Source organism: Macrobrachium nipponense, chromosome 23 (genome assembly GCF_015104395.2).
Source record: "Macrobrachium nipponense isolate FS-2020 chromosome 23, ASM1510439v2, whole genome shotgun sequence".
In the NCBI taxonomy this organism is placed as follows: domain Eukaryota; kingdom Metazoa; phylum Arthropoda; class Malacostraca; order Decapoda; family Palaemonidae; genus Macrobrachium; species Macrobrachium nipponense.
The window spans coordinates 16,253,784-16,274,757 of NC_061090.1; the positions used below are offsets into that span (position 1 = coordinate 16,253,784).

Sequence of the window (20,974 nt, forward strand, 5' to 3'; positions counted from 1 at the left end):
AAAGTACACAGGACAATGAGTACACAAACTTTCACAACTGGCTAAGTCCATTGTTATATGTACTGTATATTAATATGACATAAGGATATACGTAGTACTTTTAAAAGTCCACCCCCATGAACTCTCTCCATCCCTTTCTAGCCATCCTTGTATGATTTGTTTCATCTATTAAACAAGACAAACTTATAAATCTTGCTCCAAAGTAATTTGAAAATCACTGATGGATGATCTGAGGACAACTACAGATTAGTATGAGATTCGAGGGCTGGCACATGACTGAATAGTCTGACAGGTAAAAATAACTTTTGAAGAAATCTACCTTTAAGCTGGATTCTTAGGGATGAAAATATTCAAGTTAAAAACTTCTCAATGTTTTTCTTATCAGTGCCAGCCACCAGACTTTTTTTTCCAGACATATCAGACATGTATGTCTTAATATGAGAGAATGATTCCAAAGCTCCAAAGATAACATCACTTTGTTAAGGGCACCTTCCAGACCACCTGCAAAAAATCCTATGTACAGAGACCTGCCAAGGAACAAGGACTATAGACATAAGTCTGTATGTATTATAATATATATGTTCAATTTATCACTCTCAATTTTACTTGTTTTCAAAACAAATTTTCAAAAACTATCTTGTGCTGGACATTAACTGAATTTTACAGGATGTCAAGGAAGGAAAGACGGTAGTTGTGCTTCCTAATAAATAAAGCCGAGATGGTTTGTTAACTAGGTAACATGCTTTGAGGTAGCTTAAAAGATCAGTTTGTGGAGATCTTGAAACTTCTTTATCTTAAACTGTTCTTGAAACTCTGTTGACCGTTATCTCACAAGGTGTTACTGGACCCATTAAGACCTTTGAAAATGGGCACTGGGATGTAGGTATCTTGCAGGGTTTGTTGTACAATTACAATGAATCTGCTCTTTGACATCTACTGTTATAACCAGCAGATTTTATTGACCCCAGTATCTACTGCAACCTTGCAGTAGGTACAGGACATGAGAACTTTATATATTTGCAGCTATAACATAATCATATACAGGAAAGAAATTATGATGCTATCAGATTCAAGAGTACTTCAGTCTGCATATGATACAGAGATTACAGTCTTACCAAAGTAGGAAAAATGGCCTAGTTTTAGCAGACATTTTTCTACTTCTCAATATTTGCAACCTATGCAAAATTATACAAATCCTATTGCAAATGTTAAAACCTTGCTGTATTCTCATATATTTACACATTAGCTCGTTTTTTAAGCATTTTCTAGGGTAGAAATATGTACATTACTCCAAAATTAACTACTATTCTACTTAATTTACTTTTGAGTTCATGAATGATCAAAGTATCATTTTGAGACACATGTCATACACTGTATATGACTCTCTTGCCCCCTTTTATATCTTTATTGGTAAAAAGTATTTCTGTGAAATTTTCAGGAGACTGGAACTCAAGGAGCAAATAAAGATACTGTAAATAAGAAGGATAACACTTCATACTACTGCATACCTTAAATTTTAAATTTCAAAACTAAATAAGTAGGGTGGACAGAACATCAAGTGAATGCAAATTCAACATTAGTCCACCCTTAAAGTTAATGCAAATTAAACATTAACCCATGCATAAATGCATCTAAGACTTCTTTTGGGTAGGGAAAAGATATTTAATTCTAGTGTGATAATCTTTAATCACCTGTTGAGGCTACTGAACTGAGATGAACTGTCAAACCTTCTGGCTGTTGTACTAATGTTGCCAAACATTACTATAAGAAAGAAAACTATATAACATTTTTATATATTTTCTTGGAATCCTTCACCAACTTCAGTATATCAGCTTGAAGTAAAACCAATCTGCTGCTTTTTCCTTTACAAAGCTCTCTTCCTCTGTCTTTAGTTCTGAGCATTTTTTAATCCGATCAGACTTTTCATGCTGTTCTCTTCACTTCCACAAACTAGTGAAATGCTGACTCCTGTACAATTATTCCATAATGTCTGGTGTATGAAAGCATGCATGTGTGGTGTGTACATACATATGTATATTTTTTGTATTCTTTATAGCTGGATAGATACGATAGACATAATAGAATCTACTATGTCAATATATTACCGACGGTATATTCAGATAAGTAGCCAATAATATCTATGTTACATCCACTTTTTTGAGAACCTTCAAGTGTTGTGTGCACTGTTGTCTTGTATGCTATAATGGAAAAGATCCTTGTATGCACTGTAGTCTTTTCACTGGCAAGAGACAATTCCATTCTTTTCCACACCCCAGACTGTACATACAGCACAATGTAATCCTCCATGTATGAGTTTATTGAATGTCCATGTCCTTACTAATGAAGAAAAATGTTCTGCTATGCTTTTCATATGTCCAGGATTGTCTTTAGTCTTGTAAGTAACAGCATTTTGTTTTCATTGTGCAAGTTGATATTTGGTTTGTTCACCAAGGAATCCTGTGGATGAACCTAAATTTATTTGTAACAGCAAGGGTAATACTTTGGTTATTTGGTAATAAAGTATTTAGCATAGTTTAACTTTTAGAGAACATTGTAAATAACCTGGAAATGGCACTGACACACTGCATGAAGTACATCAAAGGTTGCCATTTTAGATTGTCATTAGGTCTTCTTATGTAAAGATTATAGAGTTTTTGGTTTCAAATATATTGTATTTTCTATTTTTCTGCCAAGTCCATGTTGTGCTCCATGAATGACTGTACATCTAAAATTCTCAAAAAAGTTTGTATTATTGGAAAATATCTGGGACATTCATTTATTATATCTGATAAAAGGGCAGTTTATGATTTTAGTTCATTATAAATGGATAGCTGTGTGGTGAAAGCTCATCATACGAACTGTGCTGGTTGAACTTTGGTCATTAATGAAATGGAATTTATTTTCATCAGATTTTCACAAATCCCTTATGTGCTTATTAGACTGAACAAGATTCAAACATTCTCAAATATCTAGGCTTACTTTAAAACCATTAAGAATTCCCAATATGTACATACCTTCATTGCTAATGCCCACAGATAACCCATCACTGTGCAGCACAGATTTTAGTCATATAGAAAATAACAGCCAGCTTTTAAAATCCTTCAGATTAACCTGTTCTGAAGAGTCGCTGTCTTTAAGACTTCACAGGCAGTAGACCTTTCACCTCCTGAAAGGGAATGTCAAAAGATTCAATTGAGGTTGGGGATTAACATGGTCATATTGAAGTTGTGCTCAAGGCTTTATACCGTGAACCGTTTGTGTAGTGAGGTTCACGATACGTATCTAGAAATGTTAACTCAGGAACAAGACTTGCAGAGATCAGTTGAACTCGAAATGAACAGATAGCACTCTCTCAGTCTTTGTCAGGGCGCCAGTTATTGTTAATGGACAGAAGTCAATTAAAATGCACAGCAAAGAGTAAAAGTGTGTGTGATGTAAGCTTGCAGAACTAGAATCTTATTATTAATGACTTTTCCAAGTTTAAAATCCATGCTGGGTTTTCTGCATTTCCTTACATTTTCCAGTCATTAAAGCGCACCAAGTTATACTTAGACCACAGCACAGGTATTCCAAATGTACTTTTGTTTCTTAGATGTCATGAAAATTTACTTTTCCTCATCACTTCAGATCCAGTATATGTATCAAGAACACAGGTGAAAACTTTGTACATTTTTTTTTTACCAGAATGGACGAAAGGTCATATCATAGCATCTTACTTAGTCCTATTACTGTTTTTTGTTTGCTATGGAGAGTAAACTCTAATATAAGGGAGGTTAATTATACACTTTTCCCTTTTATTTGCTACTTTTGAAGAAAATTTATTTTGTAATAAACGAGTTTTTTCAACTACAAATATAGCATGTAAATGCTGGCTAATACTGTAAATTGAAAAAAAAATGCAAGGAAAGAAGAAAGCTGAAAAAATTCCTTAACGAAAACGAAGTAAAATGTTTTGTCTTTATTATTTTAAGCAGTTTCATGAAAGTCCTGCTTCATTAAAGTGAAATACAACGAGATCTCTTAGTTACCCATCCTGGGTGTATTAATATTATGTGCAGCAGAAATGTAAATCATCTATCAAACTTAACAAAAAGATAATAGAATAGAAAATTATGGTGATCAACAAGAAACACCATTTTATGAAGTGAAATATTAGCATTTATACCTTCTAAACCACAGCAGTTATTTGCCAGCTTGAAGAATTACACATACATCAAGGTTTCCATGAACAAAGCGCTGGCAGTTGAAATATGTGCTGTTTTCTTTTTTATTACTTTCGTAAAACTTCATAATTTTGAAAATTCGTAAATAATTTTAGCAATGCATACGTATATATATATATATATATATATATATATATATATAATATATATATATATATATATATATAGTATGTAGAACCTATTAGGCACTTTTTTACCAGATACATATGCAACTGTAATAGCCACAATGCCCTCTTAACTTCTTGAATTCTTTGATCTTTTTTGGATACGCTTGTCACTAAAAAGCCTGCAGATCCAAGTTTAAAGATTTTTTTTTAAAGATATTGTGATGTCTGGTACCGGGAAACGAATAATATATATATATATATATATATATATATATATATATATATATATATATATATAGATATATAATAAATTATTTATAAATATTAATTATATATATTTATATATATATTATATAATATATATATATATATATATATTAATAATATATACTGTATATATATAAAGGTATATGCCATGAAGGAAAGATGAAGAACGGCATAGCTTCGTAGCTTATACCTTTATTTATGCATTTATCACATTCCAAACTTTTGTGATTCAGTTATAGATATATACATATTTATATACATATACGTATACAGTAGTACCTTGACCTACGAGTTTAATTTGTTCTATGGCAGAGCTCGAGGCTCAATTTTCCTAATTGAAAATACTTAAAATGGCCTTAATACATTCCAACCCTCAAATGCCACCCCATATTTTTATGTTTCTTGTTATTAATTCAGGAAAGTACGTTTCTAAATAACAAATATTGTATAAAAACAATAGAAAGAGCATGTAAAGATATAATAAGGTTTCAAACAGTGCACAATTAATGTTTAAGTTACGATAATCGTCTTGCGATAATCCACTTTTACGAGAGACCAAATTACAATAGCCTAACTTTATTTCATATTCTAGTTAAATAAGTTCAAAAACAGCAAAATAGAATGATGAAAGTATTGTTTTAAAGTTATACTCGTTGCGTAAATGTATACAGCCATGAACAACCGAACGAGAAACAAATTTTTTTGGTAAGTACAACCGAATTGGGTAACATCATCCGTTTGGCTTGCATTTCAACCATCATACGAATGTAGACAATTACAGAAGTTATGTTATAAATGACGTTATGTACAATAGGACCGAGATATTTTTATGTAATAACTTTATCCGCTATAGGTATATCAAAGATCAACAAAGAAATACTATACATTAAGTTTAAACAAAGTTGTAGCTGAAGCTGAGAAAACTGTTCAAGGTGCCAATGACTTTAATTGTGCATCGACAACAATGATAAAAATCCCGTAAATTTATGCCATCAAACGCAACCATAGATAAAACAGAGAAAATCATTTTAATCAAAACTACTGGGATTGAATGAACACATTTTGCCGTTGTTTTCACGTCAATAAAAGATGAATAAAACAAATATCATGAAAATAGCAATCGGAATCACATAATTTTTTTTTTTAATCACAACGAGTCGTATTCAAATCATATTTCAACTTAAAAACACGTCGTGTAACCAAAAATTCCCTTTCATATAAGTAAAATATCTAGATGTCCATTTATGCTAACTAGAAGCAAGAAAACTCACTCAGAATTGAGTTAAACATGGCGAAACAAACTCGTATCTGCCATCAGCAGATTTCCAAACCACAACATTGACCGCTATGTTAGTAGTATTTTATAATACAATAATATGAGAATACATCAGTATTATTGGATACTTTTAAAAGATTCATGGAAAAGATGCATATTTACTTTTTCTTCTTTGCTTATCTTAATTTTTGCCACTATGCCATTTAAGTAGCAAAAAAAAAAAAACGGGATCTCGAGCTCGTACCTCAATTTTTTGCTCGTGTAACAAAGCAAAAAATCAACAGAGTGACAACTCGTACCTCAGAAAACTCGTACATTAATTTCTCGAAGGTCAAGGTACCACTGTGTATAGATATATCGAGAAATATATATATTTATATTAAATATATATATATATATATATATATATATATAGATCTAGTAATATATATATTATATATATATATATATATAATATTATGCACTTCTACAGCATATTTATTACCATGTAAATAAAACAAACTGAAATAAACCAAAATTAAGATAAACACCAAAGGAGAGGTGCTTTACCATAATATCGTGACCAATATATGCAGTAGACTGCCCTTCTCTCCATGAAAAGTATTACAGTAATCTTTCTGTACAGTCTTAAGTTATTAGCTTCACAACAGAGCATGGCCCAGAAGTACTGCAATTTTCTTTGCACTCTGCAGTCAGCACTGAAGGAAAGTATCTCTTTGGACCAGATTCCTTTATGCAAGAATGACTTTAGTAGCACAAACCTCTTTTCGAGACAATGGGATATGCACTGTCAAGTCATGGTCTCCATCACTTTTCATCAAGAGCGGGCTTCTTGATGTCTTCAACTCACTCATTAAACACATAGTTATAGATATCACTGATTTTTTCACTCAAGTATCTGCATAATGAATGTACTGTATTAGAAATGGTGTGTCATGTTCAGTCCTTTTCTTTTGTGTCTTCAATTTGTTCAGTACTGAATGTGACTTGGCACTGACCATCTTGAAATGTATATTCCTTGGATGTTATGTCATTATTCCCTATAATGTCCATAATCTTGTGATATAGCGGAATGTGTGTTGTTTTATCATTTGCAATGTCACAACTGTAAATCACCAGAACACAGATTCTATTATTATTTTTGTAAGCTTGAAACCTGAAGATCATTAAATGTGAAATATCGAGGGGCAATAACACATTCAGAATGTCAAGGAGGAAAAGGTGAACATCATCATGACCAAATAATATGTTGCATATTTCTAATAAAATCACATTGAAGCAAAAACCAGTTGAAATGTTACTTATACACAAAATACACATGCATGATTATATATATATATATATATATATATATATATATATATATATATATATATATATATATATATATATATATATATATATGCTTACTCTGCACAACCAAACAGGGAACTATGAAACAAAATAAAATATATATATACATACATATATATATATATATATATATATATATATATATATATATATATATATAAACATACATAAATTGTTTCATAATCTCTTGTTTGTATTTGCAAAGTTCATTGTTAAACCAAAGGTAACAAACTAAAGGTGTGTGTAATTATACATTTTAAAACATGACTGTCATAAAGAAAATACTGCTACTGACTTAGTGGTGTGTGAATTAACATTGCTCATATCCCTTGTATTTGAGGAAATTTCCAGCACTAGTACTCATCGATGTTTACCTCTGAAAACAAATGACTTGTGGCCCTGCAGAGAATCTAACCTTTAGTTACTTATTGGTAATATGATGAAGGATTTGAATTGATTTATTTGTGCGAATTGTCTGTCACTTATCCATGATCTTTCTGTCATGGACCACTACTTTTTAGCTCCCCCGACTGTCGTATTTTGCATCATGCCTTTGGTGAGCCACCGATGAAGCCATCTCGTTACTTAATTAAGATACAGAAGTCTCACATGCACTGATAACAGTCTTTCCATGCTTCATAGATCCTCTATTTTACAGACACTACTGTACTTTTCATGTTTATCATATATAACTAAACTTACACATGAATACATAATATCTGTTCATGTGCAAGTTACCAGTTGGTAATTGGGTGCTGTGTCTGTGTTTTAAAGTTTTAAATTGTCCTCTGTAGGTTATCCACATCTGGAGCTAATTAGGGATAATCTTTTAATAAGATTGTGCTTCCAATGTGTACGCAAAGTCGCCAGTCCTCTGTGTACTCCAGCAAAGCACATCTGTTCTATAGGATTTGGCAAAATATTCACCTTGAAAAGTTAAGTGGATTCTATCACGAAATCGTTTTCAGTTTTTACACGGAAGACAGACAGACATGGCAGTCCAACTGTCTCATTCTGGGAGACAGAATTGTGCCAAGTATCTATTCAGCAGATTGTTTTGTTCTTCTTATTGTGTACATAAATATTATCATTTTATTTCGACTAAATCGTATGATAACCAACCAGGCAGTCTTATCTCTTGGTACTGCACTGGTCATGCTTCAGTACCGTACGTTTACTGGTATTTATGTTGTCATTATGATGTTGAAATGTAATTCATTTATTTAACATATCATTTAAGTGCCATGTGTGACAGTCATGAAGTGAAATAAATTATTCATTGTTTTTTGGAACATTTTTCATCCCTCATTCTCAGCGGAAAACAGATTGTACCTTCAAGCATAATTCTTTATCGGTTTTGCTTGTAAATAACACGAAGTTTCGTTCAGAATGCCGTAGGGCAAACGAAACCTCGCCTTCACAATGTGTGGTGTGTCTCCGCCTCCCCAATACCTCAACAATTTTTCATTAATTACCACCGAAATTGCAAAAGCTAATTTAAATGTTCGTAATCAAGTTAATACCTATTGGGAAAAACGTATTACGTATTTCATATTTTGTAAGACCGGTTCACTCTAGTAAAGATACACAAGAATATTGCAGCCACTAAAATTACAAAAAAATTTCTTAAATAAAGCAGTGAATCTTAAAACTATTTTATTCGTTATCATCAATAATCATCATCTACATATATTTTAAAATGATATATACCCACACATTTCACCCTGTCTGTTACTTTCAAATTTCTTGAGGTTTGGGCTAAAGATGGCTGCTGGAAGGATTTGGTTTCAGACGGATTTCAGAAAGATATGGCTCTCCTGAGGTAATGACGGCTGCAGCCTTTTCTTCCAAGATTCCTTCATGATTCAATAGGATATTCACATAACCCAGTTACTTGAGTTCCTCACAATGAAGTTATCCTTGCGCAGATTGTACGAATACAGAATAAATGTTGCAATATAATGGGTCCCTTCTCACGAAGGCAAAAAAGGAAATGAGGATACTGATCTGGCAATCAAGGCTTCAGTCATCATGACGAGTTTAAATGTACTTGTTCTTTTCGGTGCTTTGTTTCTCTCTCTCTCTCTCTCTCTCTCTCTCTCTCTCGCTCCTCTCTCCTCGACATCTCTCGCGTCGTCGTCTCTCTCTCTCTCTCTCTCTCTCTCTCTCTCTCTCTCTCTTAACTAATCTTGTGCTGGGTTTGAAATTTCCAATCACAAAACCTTGGATATCAGTGACGATACAAGGAAAAGAACCTCACAAAAGATTTCAAAACATCTGAGCAGCTGTCACCATCAGATGAAAAGGTTTGTTGAAAGGAACATTTCTCTCATTATCAAGGAAATAAAATTCAAAATAGTACTTATAAAAGAAAAGCAAAAATGTTATTTCCTAGGTTCAAAAGAACATTCTAATTTTCAATGCACTGGATGAGAAATAAAAACAAAATAATTGCTGGTTATCTGAATATCAACGAGTTGAAAGGTTCTTCAAATCCTAACAAGAGCGATAAACTGGAAATGCAAATGTTGAGGTTCTTAACCTTTTATGAACAGCAGACCCATTTGAGAATCAGATGAAGTTGTCGATACCCTTCCTATAAAAACCCTTATTATTATATATAACATAAATTATATATAATATAAATCATATATAATATAAATTATATATATAATATATATATATACAAATTATTGTGATATCGAATACTTCACACATAAAAAAAAAGGTTTTACGGCAACTATAATTTTAGCTTTCTTAATTATCTTGCTAGTTTCTATCAAATAAGATTCCAGACTCGAAGTGTTCAAAATACAAAAAAAAAAAAAAAAAAAAAAAAAAAATTGATTTTCTGTTTTTGGTGTATGTGAAAATAATTTTATTCTATTCAGTGGTGCCAAATGTCGTTTGCATTACAAAAAGTTTGCATTAAATGGATGGTCCTTAACTTGCGCTCTCAGCAATGGAATTAACAGCTCCATCGCAGATGCATCGTGAATTTTACATTTTCATAGGCCGAAATAATATATTTTGATGCAGTTTAAGGCCGAAACAAAACTTATGAACTATAAAAATTACAAGTTGTATTACCAAACTTAACATGACCAAAAATAAAAGGAAATTAATTAAGGTAATGCCATGACTGTCCATGGAATATTAAATCTCTCCCCATATTATGTCACCTTCTGTCATGACCGAAGTCATAGCTATGGGTCAAAAATTCCCTCATCACGTGACCCGTTGCAAAACACCCGAGGAAGAACAAGACACATCTTTTCGAATAACTCAGAAATAGATTTTACTGCAGATGACTGAGAAACAATCCAGTCACTCTAATTATAATTTTCATAATTATGATAGTGATCTCGTGTGTGTTTCTGGGTTGTGAGAAAACAGTGGCAAGGAAACGCAATTATGGGAGAATTCTGATTCTCTGTTATTATTTTCCAACATAGTTTATCTTGCTGAAATAAAGCATGCAAAAAAAAGAAAAAAAAAAACATGAAAACTTTTTAGAGGAAATTCAATGGTGCCAAATCTCGCTTGTATTACAAAAAGTCTGCATTAAATCGACAGTCCTTACCTATCCTCTTAGTGATAAAAAAATAAAATAAAATAAAAACCTCGGAGATGTTTTGTAAGTTTTACATTTTCATAAGCAAAACTATAGTTGTACAGTTCAAATGATCGACATAAGACTCCCCAAATAATTAGCAAGGAAAAAAAAAGATTAAAACACTTTGGAGTAACTGTGGACGTCATCAAAGACAATGCAAAGAAAACCAGAAATTTATTAGCAAATTACATCTGAGGCAAATTATGCTGTAGATTATAAGTTGGCTAAACTGGGACATTAATGACCTGAGTCGTTTTCCTTCTAGTCAGGGAAACAGCCACAGCGATAACTGGACGTGTTCGAAGGACACGCATGTTCAATAATATTTTGTTCGCGTTTTAACTGAATGAGAATTTTACAAAAGAATATTCTGATTAGAATCGGAATATCCGCACCGAGAAAGCCAATTTTTACCGGTTAATATTCCACTGTAAAATAGCACACGAGCCAGTTTTAAGCTTATTCTTGAAAAGGGCGAGACACTGGCGGGGAATTTATATTATATATATATATATATATATATATATATATATATATATATATATATATATATATATATATATATATATATATATATATCATATAGTTGCATTCTTCTCGATCTCGAAGATGAAATATCTCAATGTACTCCACAATGGAAGACGAAGGAGAAACTAGAGGAAAAGAGGAAACGGAATTCTTAATTTGTCCCAACAGTTTCGCCTTCCAATAGTCCTCTTACGGAGAACTTTAATGACTAATAACCAGATCAAAAAGAACATACACCGGAAATATGTTTAAATTGACTTCAAGACTTACATAAGGTATAAACGAGTGAAAATAGTTAACGGTGCTTACAACTATTACAGGGTAATATAAAATATAAATGGACGAGTACCTACATAGTTCGTCCAACAGAAAAGGTTAACAGTCTTGTAATGAGGTTAAATAGGTAATTAAGTGAAAACACACACACGCACACACACACACACACACACACATATATATATATATATATATATATATATATATATATATTATATATAAATAATTCCTAATATATATATATATATATATATATATATATATATATATATATATATATGAATAACTTGATCACGAAGTATATAAAACGTGATGCTATGTATAAATAAAGGTTTTTTGCCACCTTTATATATATATATATATATATATATATATATATATATATATATATATATATATATATATATTCACGTGAAAAAGAAAGGAGTAATATTCGTATAAGGATGCGATGATTACTCTTTTCAGTATAGTTAAAACAATCCCCAGATTAAATCCTGAAATAGTTTTTCATAAAAAACCATGCAACGTCCGGAGTTTTATTGGAAGGAATCTTTTACAACCTAACCGTGACTCAGTATCTCTACTCAAGATACGAGTTTTGTTCTGTTCAGTGCATAGAAATCATTCATGGTATCTTCTGGGAAGTGCACAACTTAACTAAGAATTGCAAGAATGAAACGACCTAAAACAGCCAAAGAAAATCCTCCTGTATTTTTCAGCGTTCCACGACAATTCATTTACAATTACTGGTGTTTCCTTTTCACTAACTACCCGCACAAAATTCAAATGATAAAACATGACATTGCTATTTTTATATTCTCTTAACACAAAGGGATTTCATGAATACCCCCACAGACTTGTCATGACTGAAGCGTACTTTGGCTCTCTGTACAGTCCGTAATCAAAATATTTGGTCCTAAAACTATTCGAAGCGTCCTGTCATTTACACGTTTGAGTAATTGCAGGTTTGTGGAGGTCATCATGAAAACTCTTTGTTTTAAGAGAATATAAGAAAGCAATGTCATGTTTCATAATTGCTGTAATAGTACCTCACAGAAGAGGATTCTCAAGCTGCGGATTGTTAGTCAAAAGGAAACAACATTTAATAGTAAGTGATATAATTTATTTATGTTTAGCTTTTTGAGTATATGCTTCAACTTGAAACAAATATAATTTGACTATGAAAGAAATCATTTCTAGCAAAATGAGAAACATAATGGTGGGTTTCTCCCGAATATACACTTTTTAAGGTAATTCAGTAGTTCTTCATTTGCTTAAAGCGAATGGTTTTGACACCCGCTGTCCTAAGTCAAAAGAAACCCTTCTTGATGATATGTCTGACGGTAAGCAAAGTAATGAGAACTGCAATATGCCTCGACTACTCAGCACCAGAGTAAGGTCCCACGTAGGAGGTTGAGTTCCCTAGGTGAACAAGACCACTCAAAACTCTTGAATAACAGAGTTGTCCCAGGATAAAGTGATTTCCACGTCTTTCGGACGAAGAACCAATCCTAAGGCAGGCATGTAGCCCCTGACAGCAGCAAAAGAAAGACGTTTCTCTGTTCTGAGAAGACCAGGACGTCCACTATCTGCTGATCTGAAGTTCCGAGTGGACAGAAACCCCGTCGACGACACGAATCATAGTAGATGGCCCATTTGCCCTGGTACACGGTTGACCAAGATCTGAGGTAGCCAGGCATCTGAGTCCTTGCCCTGAGAGGAAAAACTTCTCGCTCGTTTGGGATACTGGATAGTCTCCAGCCGTGAAAAGATAGGGACCCAACTGATTGGTGGTACCTCTACGTGAGGTTGGTAGGCAAGGTTGTGCCAAGGGGGAATCTCTCTCAGCACTGCTGAGGGAAGAGATAGAAGATCCGGGAACCACTCTTCTTGGGGCCACAAAGGAGCTGCTGGGGGTCATTCTGAGATTCTTGGGACCCATCTCTCTGTTCAGGAGATGACTGCTGAAGGGTATTCTCTGCCACAGCGAATGGATCTGGGACCACCGAAGTAGACCTCTAGCTTTCTGTTGAACTGTTTAGCGAAGAGGTTTAACATTGGTCTTCCTCTTCTCCAAGTAGACAGATGAATGATAGGACAACCACAGTGGATGTCCCATGATAAGATGCTCTATGCTGACACGTGCTAAGTACTCTACTGTCAACTTGTTCACCACCAATGGAATTCGCCAGAAGAGATGCTTTCCCACTGCCAGTGGAATGCGTATCATAAACAGAGGAGACGTCCTATGCGGAGATCCCCTATGATGACATTAGTTCGGTAAGCTACTCAACAGTGTGGTTTTTCTGGTTATCCTAGCTTTTTTGGTCCACTGAAAATCAAGTCTTTTCCTGAACCTGTATGCTTATGGAAGTTTAGACCTCTTCGGTTTTTGTAAAGATTTCTGGTTGGTTAACTAGAAGGGGTTCTTTTTCACTTGTTCGATAATTGGTAATGCTACTAACTTAGGTAAAAATGGTTTTGGTAACCGTAACCTTGCTGATTACCGCCCACTTTCTACAATTTACTTAGGATGTAGAGTTTTCAGATACTTGCTGGAAACACTTCATACTGCCGCCTGTGCTCAAAATAATCTTCTGTTCCTTCCTTTTTTGTTTAGCTTTAGCAATTCTCTCCTATCATTATCTGTGTCTTCATAAGTCCTTTTATTCTAGTTAAGAAGACTGGATACTTGGTCTTGCTTTTGAGTGTTAATAGTGAGGCCCTTGCCTTCAAACTTAAACAGGTGGGAGCTGGTGTTCTGTTTTTTAGAATTATTATTGAAATTCCAAGTACTATATTGCAAACAGTCATTTTTGATGAGCGTTCACTACAGAAATATTCTTCAAGGTAGTGTTCTTGGCCCATTACTTTTTATATCATATATATACCTACAGTATTTGGTTTGGCCTTCAAAACAAAATAATTGCATTGATCCCATATTTTGAGTTTAGGTCTGTGGTTGCTGAATCTTTCAATAATCAAATGATGAGGATGAAGTCAAGCCCCATTAACACTCGAAGTGTTTGTTATCAAGATGCACGACATTGCATCGCCCAACCCAGATCTTTCTTTTCTTGAATTGCTGAAAAATCTGGGATACTGAGAACGCTTTTGAGATTGTTCGGAGACCTGCATATCTGGGGAAAATATTTCTATTCCTTTACTTAACCATGTTTTGAATATATGTTCTGTTTTTATTATTTTGAGAAGCCGATTCATATCATAAACTATTGAATTTAAATTAGAATTTTAATTTATTCCTCATAACATCTTGATAATAATGTCTTGTACCATCTTTCAATTTCATTGTGCAGCGCTTGTCGTCTATGATGTTTCGTAGAACGCATATTAGTGCGTCTCGAAAAATATTTGCCAACTAAAGTCGTAAATCCAATCCATATAGTGATACATGCTTTCGATTTATGATTTATTCTAAAATGAATGATAAGAGGGACGAAACTCCTACCTCATTACCCACAAACAACGGTTTACGACACCATTTTTGTAAATGACGGTAGCGAGGTAAGACTATATTCGAAAAGTCGCAATTTGGCTTTCTGTGATTTTGTACCAGTAGCCAGAATTATTATACATTACTCACCTAAGGATTTTTATTTGTATATATTTTCTTTCGTAGTGTTGTTCTAATTGTGAAACGCTGATGATATATACAAATAGTAAATATGTCATCTCAATGTCACCACAGAACAGAGGGTTATGATTCTTATACGAAATGTTGGAAAGCACTTCAACATGCTCTCCACAACACTCGAATGCTTGATGAGGAAAACCTAGAATGACTATAATCAAGATTTTCCTCGTCCCTCGAAGTGCAGAAAGAGTTCATATAGAAAGGCGATGATGCTTCTGCAAATGAAGTCACACCGTAGAAGTTTTTACGGACTGAGACTCGAGGATGCAAGGAAATCAGGAACTGAGCATCTCCTTTTGATGGCAGAAGTGAAGCCCCTTCGTCACCATCTTGCTACCCAAGAGATCGGCTGCCATAATTATGACGGAAGCATCAGAGTTTCCTGCGTTACAACCTACAATGTATTACAACTGTTGTATAAATCACAACTGTGTGAACTCTGAAAGGAAATGATTTCGTGAACAACACTGCACAATGAACAGAATAAATTAAGAAAAGGGACAGTGAAAATAAATTAATTCTAGGAAATTCAACTCTCGACTTACTTTCCTTTATCGATCATCTGCCTTGCGTTCCTACTTCGCGAGAATTATAGTAAGGCTAAGATGTGGTAAGCCAGAAAAATAATACGAATAAAAAATGGACGTCCCTTCAGTGAATCAATAACCCCAGTGAGTAATATTCGTAGAGGGATGCGTTAATAACTCTCTTATCAGTAAAGTACAACAATCACCAGATTGAATCCTGAAATAGTTCCTCATCAAAAGCCAAGCAACGTCTGAATTTTTATTTGAAGGAGTCTTGTACAACCTAACCGTGACTCAGTATCTCGACTCTGCTCAAGGTACGAATTTTATTCTCATCAGTGCACAGAAATCATTTGTAGTATCATCAGGGAAGTGCACAGCTTGCCTAAAAATTGGAAGAATAAACAGACACCTACAGCGCAGACAAAGGAAAAAATCAGTATTTTTCAAATTTACCACCCGACAATTAATTTAGAGCTAGTGTTATTTCTATTTGTTATTTCCATTGGATTTAATGGCCGTGCAACACACACACACCTATTCTGTCAGGTGCTATTAAACCAATTAAAAAAATGACATATTGCTTTTTTTTCAATATACTTTTATAAAAATTAATGTTGTTGAAACTTTACCGATTACTTTGGCCTTGGAAACAGCTGAGGTCATTTCTTTTTGGAGCTGGAGTTTACGTAGAATTCCTAATAACAATTCTTGCTCTGAAAACTATTCGAAACAACTTATTTACAACATTGATAAAAACACAGTAAGGCAAACACCTTAAGGTACAGACACACACACTGCATACGTACATTTATACACATACACACCCTCACTCATATAAATATATAAGTTTGTATGTTGCGAGTCAGCTACTGAAGACCGAACAGGGAGCAATATTCAGAACATGGATGAATAACAGAATTAAGATACTCCTTGAGAAATACAGCTCTCCCATTATCTTCAAACACGTTCTCGGCATTTCAATATCTTATGTTCTATTTATTGTTCTTTACGGGTTCACTTTTGCCCCTGACGTTTCTCAGGTGTTCCTACATTTGTACCACACATTGGGGCTGTCTTCAATAATAATAATAACACCTGGAAAGACTGGGAACAGATTCCTTTGAATATATATTAATATATATATATATATATATATATATATATATATATATATATATATATATATATATATATGTATGTATGTATGTATATATATGTATGTATGGTTCTAGGTATGTTGATTCCCGGAAGTTTGATTCCGAAGTGCTAATTACCATACAACTCACGGCAAACTTTCAGTTCTTCTACCCATGACTTTTTTTTAATGTAAATAGTCTATTTGCTTATTTTTCCCAAATAGTTATAAAATATTGGTATATTAAACAATTAAGCAAAAATTTTTCTTTATTGACAATTAAAAGTAAAATTTTGTACACAAACAATAGTCAATAAAAAGCATTGCAAGAGTAGAGGAAATACTAGTTTTAATAATGAATATCCTTGCAACTGCTTTTAAGAAGTCCATTTTTTTCTGTGAATCATACCGCAAAACTATATTTTTCAATCGCTCGTTTAAGTTCTTGTACTTTCGCTTATTTGGAATATCATGACCAGCTTCAAATTGAGTTTATTTTAATTGGGCAAGGTTCTCTTCTTTTTTCAATGCTGAAATACTTTCCAGATGTTCGGATGAATACCTTGAACAACACTCTGTAGAGCACAGTGATAACCTTCTAAATTATTATTGGTGCGAGGATGATCTTGCAAAGTTCTCTCACGTACATTCCATATATCAATAGGATATAAAGGTGATATTCGCCTTCGTCGATTACTTCTACCCCTTTCACACCCAATATAACATGCTTCAAAATATGACACCAGTTCCTGCGGGATGTCTTCGTCGTCTGCAATTTCGTCAAATCCATCTACCACCTCATCTAGTGGAAGTAGGAAAAGAGCTGATAAACACCTGACTTTTACACTGAAGTCATCATCTCTGTGATATCTTTCCTTATAACCCAAATCAATAATCTTGCGGTAAATGCTTTGCGATAAGTGGAAAAGGCATGCTGAAATGCGCACATTTGGAAATACTTTACGTACAATGCTCATATGCGCTTTTTCAAAATCCATCGTGCATGCCTGGGGATTTATATTGGGACATAATTCACAGTTTTACAAAAAGTCGCTCATATGCTTCTTCCTTTTTGTCTGGGAGGAGGGCAAATAACCTTGGTACACTGAATATGTAGAGTAAATAACTGAAAATATATTCTAGGCACACACTTGAAAGTTCCATCCCCAGCTAAATGAGTTGCATGCCTCAAATCATCAAGTCCCTTATTTGTTGCAAAAGTAGTATTCTGTTTTCATCTGTTTCTCCACTATCAAATTGTAGAAAGACTTCACCCCTTTCCAATAAACTAAAATCATCGGGAATTATGAATACAGTCCTACGTCATGGAAGTGCGGGAACGACTTCATTGATTTGACGCCATTTCCAGAAGCTTCGACTAAAACTTTCGACCGAAGGTAGTTGGGCCCTTTCATTTGCACCTAATGATGCACTGGTTGCTGCAATAAGTGAGCGAGAAGTTTCTTGGCTTGAAAGAGCGGTAAACTTCAATTTGGTTAAAGCCTGAGAAACTTTTGGCTTTGTTTCACATGAAGTGTGATGATGTTCACCAGTACGAATCAGTACCTTGTAGTCATTTTCTTCTGTGGAAGTATGCAGGCGTGCCCTGCAGCTCTTTACATCACACCTCCAATAAATTTTAGACCCATCAGCATTCGTTCTCTGTTTTTCGTAAGTGTAATTTAAGTCGTCAACTAGTTTCTTTTTTCCACGGGTGCTTTCAATGGTACGAGCCATGATTAAAGACTGGAGTTTATAAAAAGCTTTCTACAGAAGGAAATGCCTTGACACTTATTATCGGATGTTTTTTTGTTAGTAAATGGAAGTACTTGTTAGTAAACAGACTATTGCCCTATTTACTTTTGTTTAAGAACTCTTAGAAGTAATTGTTGGTAAATAGACTATTGTCATGTATACTTTGGAAGAACTTGTTAGTAAATAGACTATTGCCCTATTTACTTTTGTTTAGGAACTCTTAGAAGTAATTGTTAGTCGGGAATCAAATCACCGGGAATCAACAATACCAGGAATCAAATTACCGGGAATCAAAATTCCAGGAATGAAATTACCGGAATCAAAATTCCTGTCACCGTATATATAATATATATAATATATATATATATATATATTAAATATATATATATATACATATTTATATATATATATATATATATATTGTTCTTAGCTGCTCGTTCCCTCCTGGAAAATGTGCTCTAACACTCTTAAATATGGCTTTGAATGGAGGGACGAGATATAAAAAAAAAAAAAAAAAAAAAAAAAAAAAAAAACACGGCAGAAGGCCGACATTACTGAAAAAGGAGGAATTTACATAAACTCTGAACTTTAGTTTTAAATGAACTATACTTACATCAATTTACATAGGTCCAGGAACTAATAAGGTGGTTGATTGTCGATCCACCAGAAACACGTGGCTGGGAAATGAACCAGACATGGAGATCAGAATTTTGCGCAAACGGGTTATTTTAATGCAAGACTTATTCCAAAGGATTCCCAATTTCTCCCATAATCAGGCACGGTGTTGTCTGCAAAGAGATTGCATTCTAGCATCAGTACTAAGACGAGGAACACGTGGGGAACGTGACACACTACTTTCTCTCAGTCTAAAAATTTACAAATCCCTCAAGGGGCATGAAATGACTGGGAGTTTACACCGGAAGGACTATTATGTTACTTGAATTAACTAGGGGATGTTTACTAGCATCACAAGGGACTTAATCACAGCGTAGAACCAAAATTGGGGGAGTGAGAAACTGAAGAAGGGGAGAAAGTCGCCTTGGAAGAATGGAAATGAAATACAGGCAAAAGCCAAAACAATTCCCTGACTGAAGTGAAATTTACGTCTTTTTTATGATACTGCCTTGACACTAAATACCCAAGGACTTTTGCAGATGTGGCATGTAAAAGAGCTAGAAAAATATTTTATTCAACCAATGACAAACTTGAATTTAGTAAGCATAACATTCTAAAATTACCGTATGATAAAACGTTTTTTAGATATTCCTAGAATTTTAAAGCTTTTTAACATAAATGTTGTTTTCAGTAATATTAATGTTACGAGTTTAGTAATAAAATATTCTTCTAAAGATGTTCCCTGCTGCATATATGCAATTCCTTGTAAAAAGTGTGATAAAATATATTACGGACAAACCGGAAAATCCCTTTCACAACGAATCAAACAGCACCAATATTCTGTGAGAACTGGACAAATAACGAGTGCATTATTCGTACATATGAGATTTAGATCATCCTATTAACTGGAGTCAAGCAAGAGCTTTAATCCTATGTAAAGACACAGTTAAAAGGAATATCACTGAATCTTGTTTCATCAAGTCAAATAATGGAAGTGTTCTAAATTTAAGTCTTTGTTTTTTTAAACTCGATGCCTTTATAATAAAAAAAAGTTGTAAATAAATATAAGCAACAAAATTAACATACTCAGTTTTATACATGTGATATCCAATAATACTGGATTATCTTTTTGATTTTTACTCTTTTGACAATTAACCATCCGGTATTCTTGATCCTCTTGTTTACCTTGTAACGTTCTTTCCAACTGTATTTCGTTTGTTCCTTGACATTCTCCTAGTAAAAACGAAAGCACTTGAATTTCTACCTATTATTTTCTTGGTATTCGCTTATAATGAAGTCACGTGCATCTCCTGTGACTTTTTAAATATATATATAAGTATATACAGTATAAGAAGATTTACATGTTGCACCCATATATTTTAGATATTCTTCTGTATCCCTGTTCACTGGTAAAATATGGACAGATGATGTGTGACAAGAGCATATATATATATATATATATATATATATATATATATATATATATATATATATATATATCAACGTAGTTGTGGCAGTAAGACCCTGGAGGTAAGATGACTGTTGAACAGAGGTGTATAATGCTGGTTGGAAAAAGATCACAATGGAAGCCAGTGCGTACCTTTACGAATGTGGTCTCAGGTCATTACTGTTATTAAC

At 33.6% G+C, this 20,974-nt stretch overlaps 1 long non-coding RNA gene across 2 annotated transcripts in view; it reads right to left on the reverse strand.

Moving 5' to 3' along the window:
• Window positions 1-20,974, reverse strand: part of LOC135198994 (uncharacterized) — a 50,094-nt gene that overhangs the window by 8,881 nt on the left and 20,239 nt on the right. Inside the window, exons 1-2 of one of the 2 annotated variants that reach the window (XR_010310901.1) lie at window positions 19,335-19,505; window positions 3,015-3,166 (exon numbers count right to left, since the gene is read on the reverse strand). This is a non-coding gene — a long non-coding RNA (uncharacterized LOC135198994). Of the gene's footprint in view, window positions 1-3,014; window positions 3,167-19,334; window positions 19,506-20,974 lie in introns of those variants that run through there. The other variant, XR_010310900.1, reaches the window with a different exon arrangement.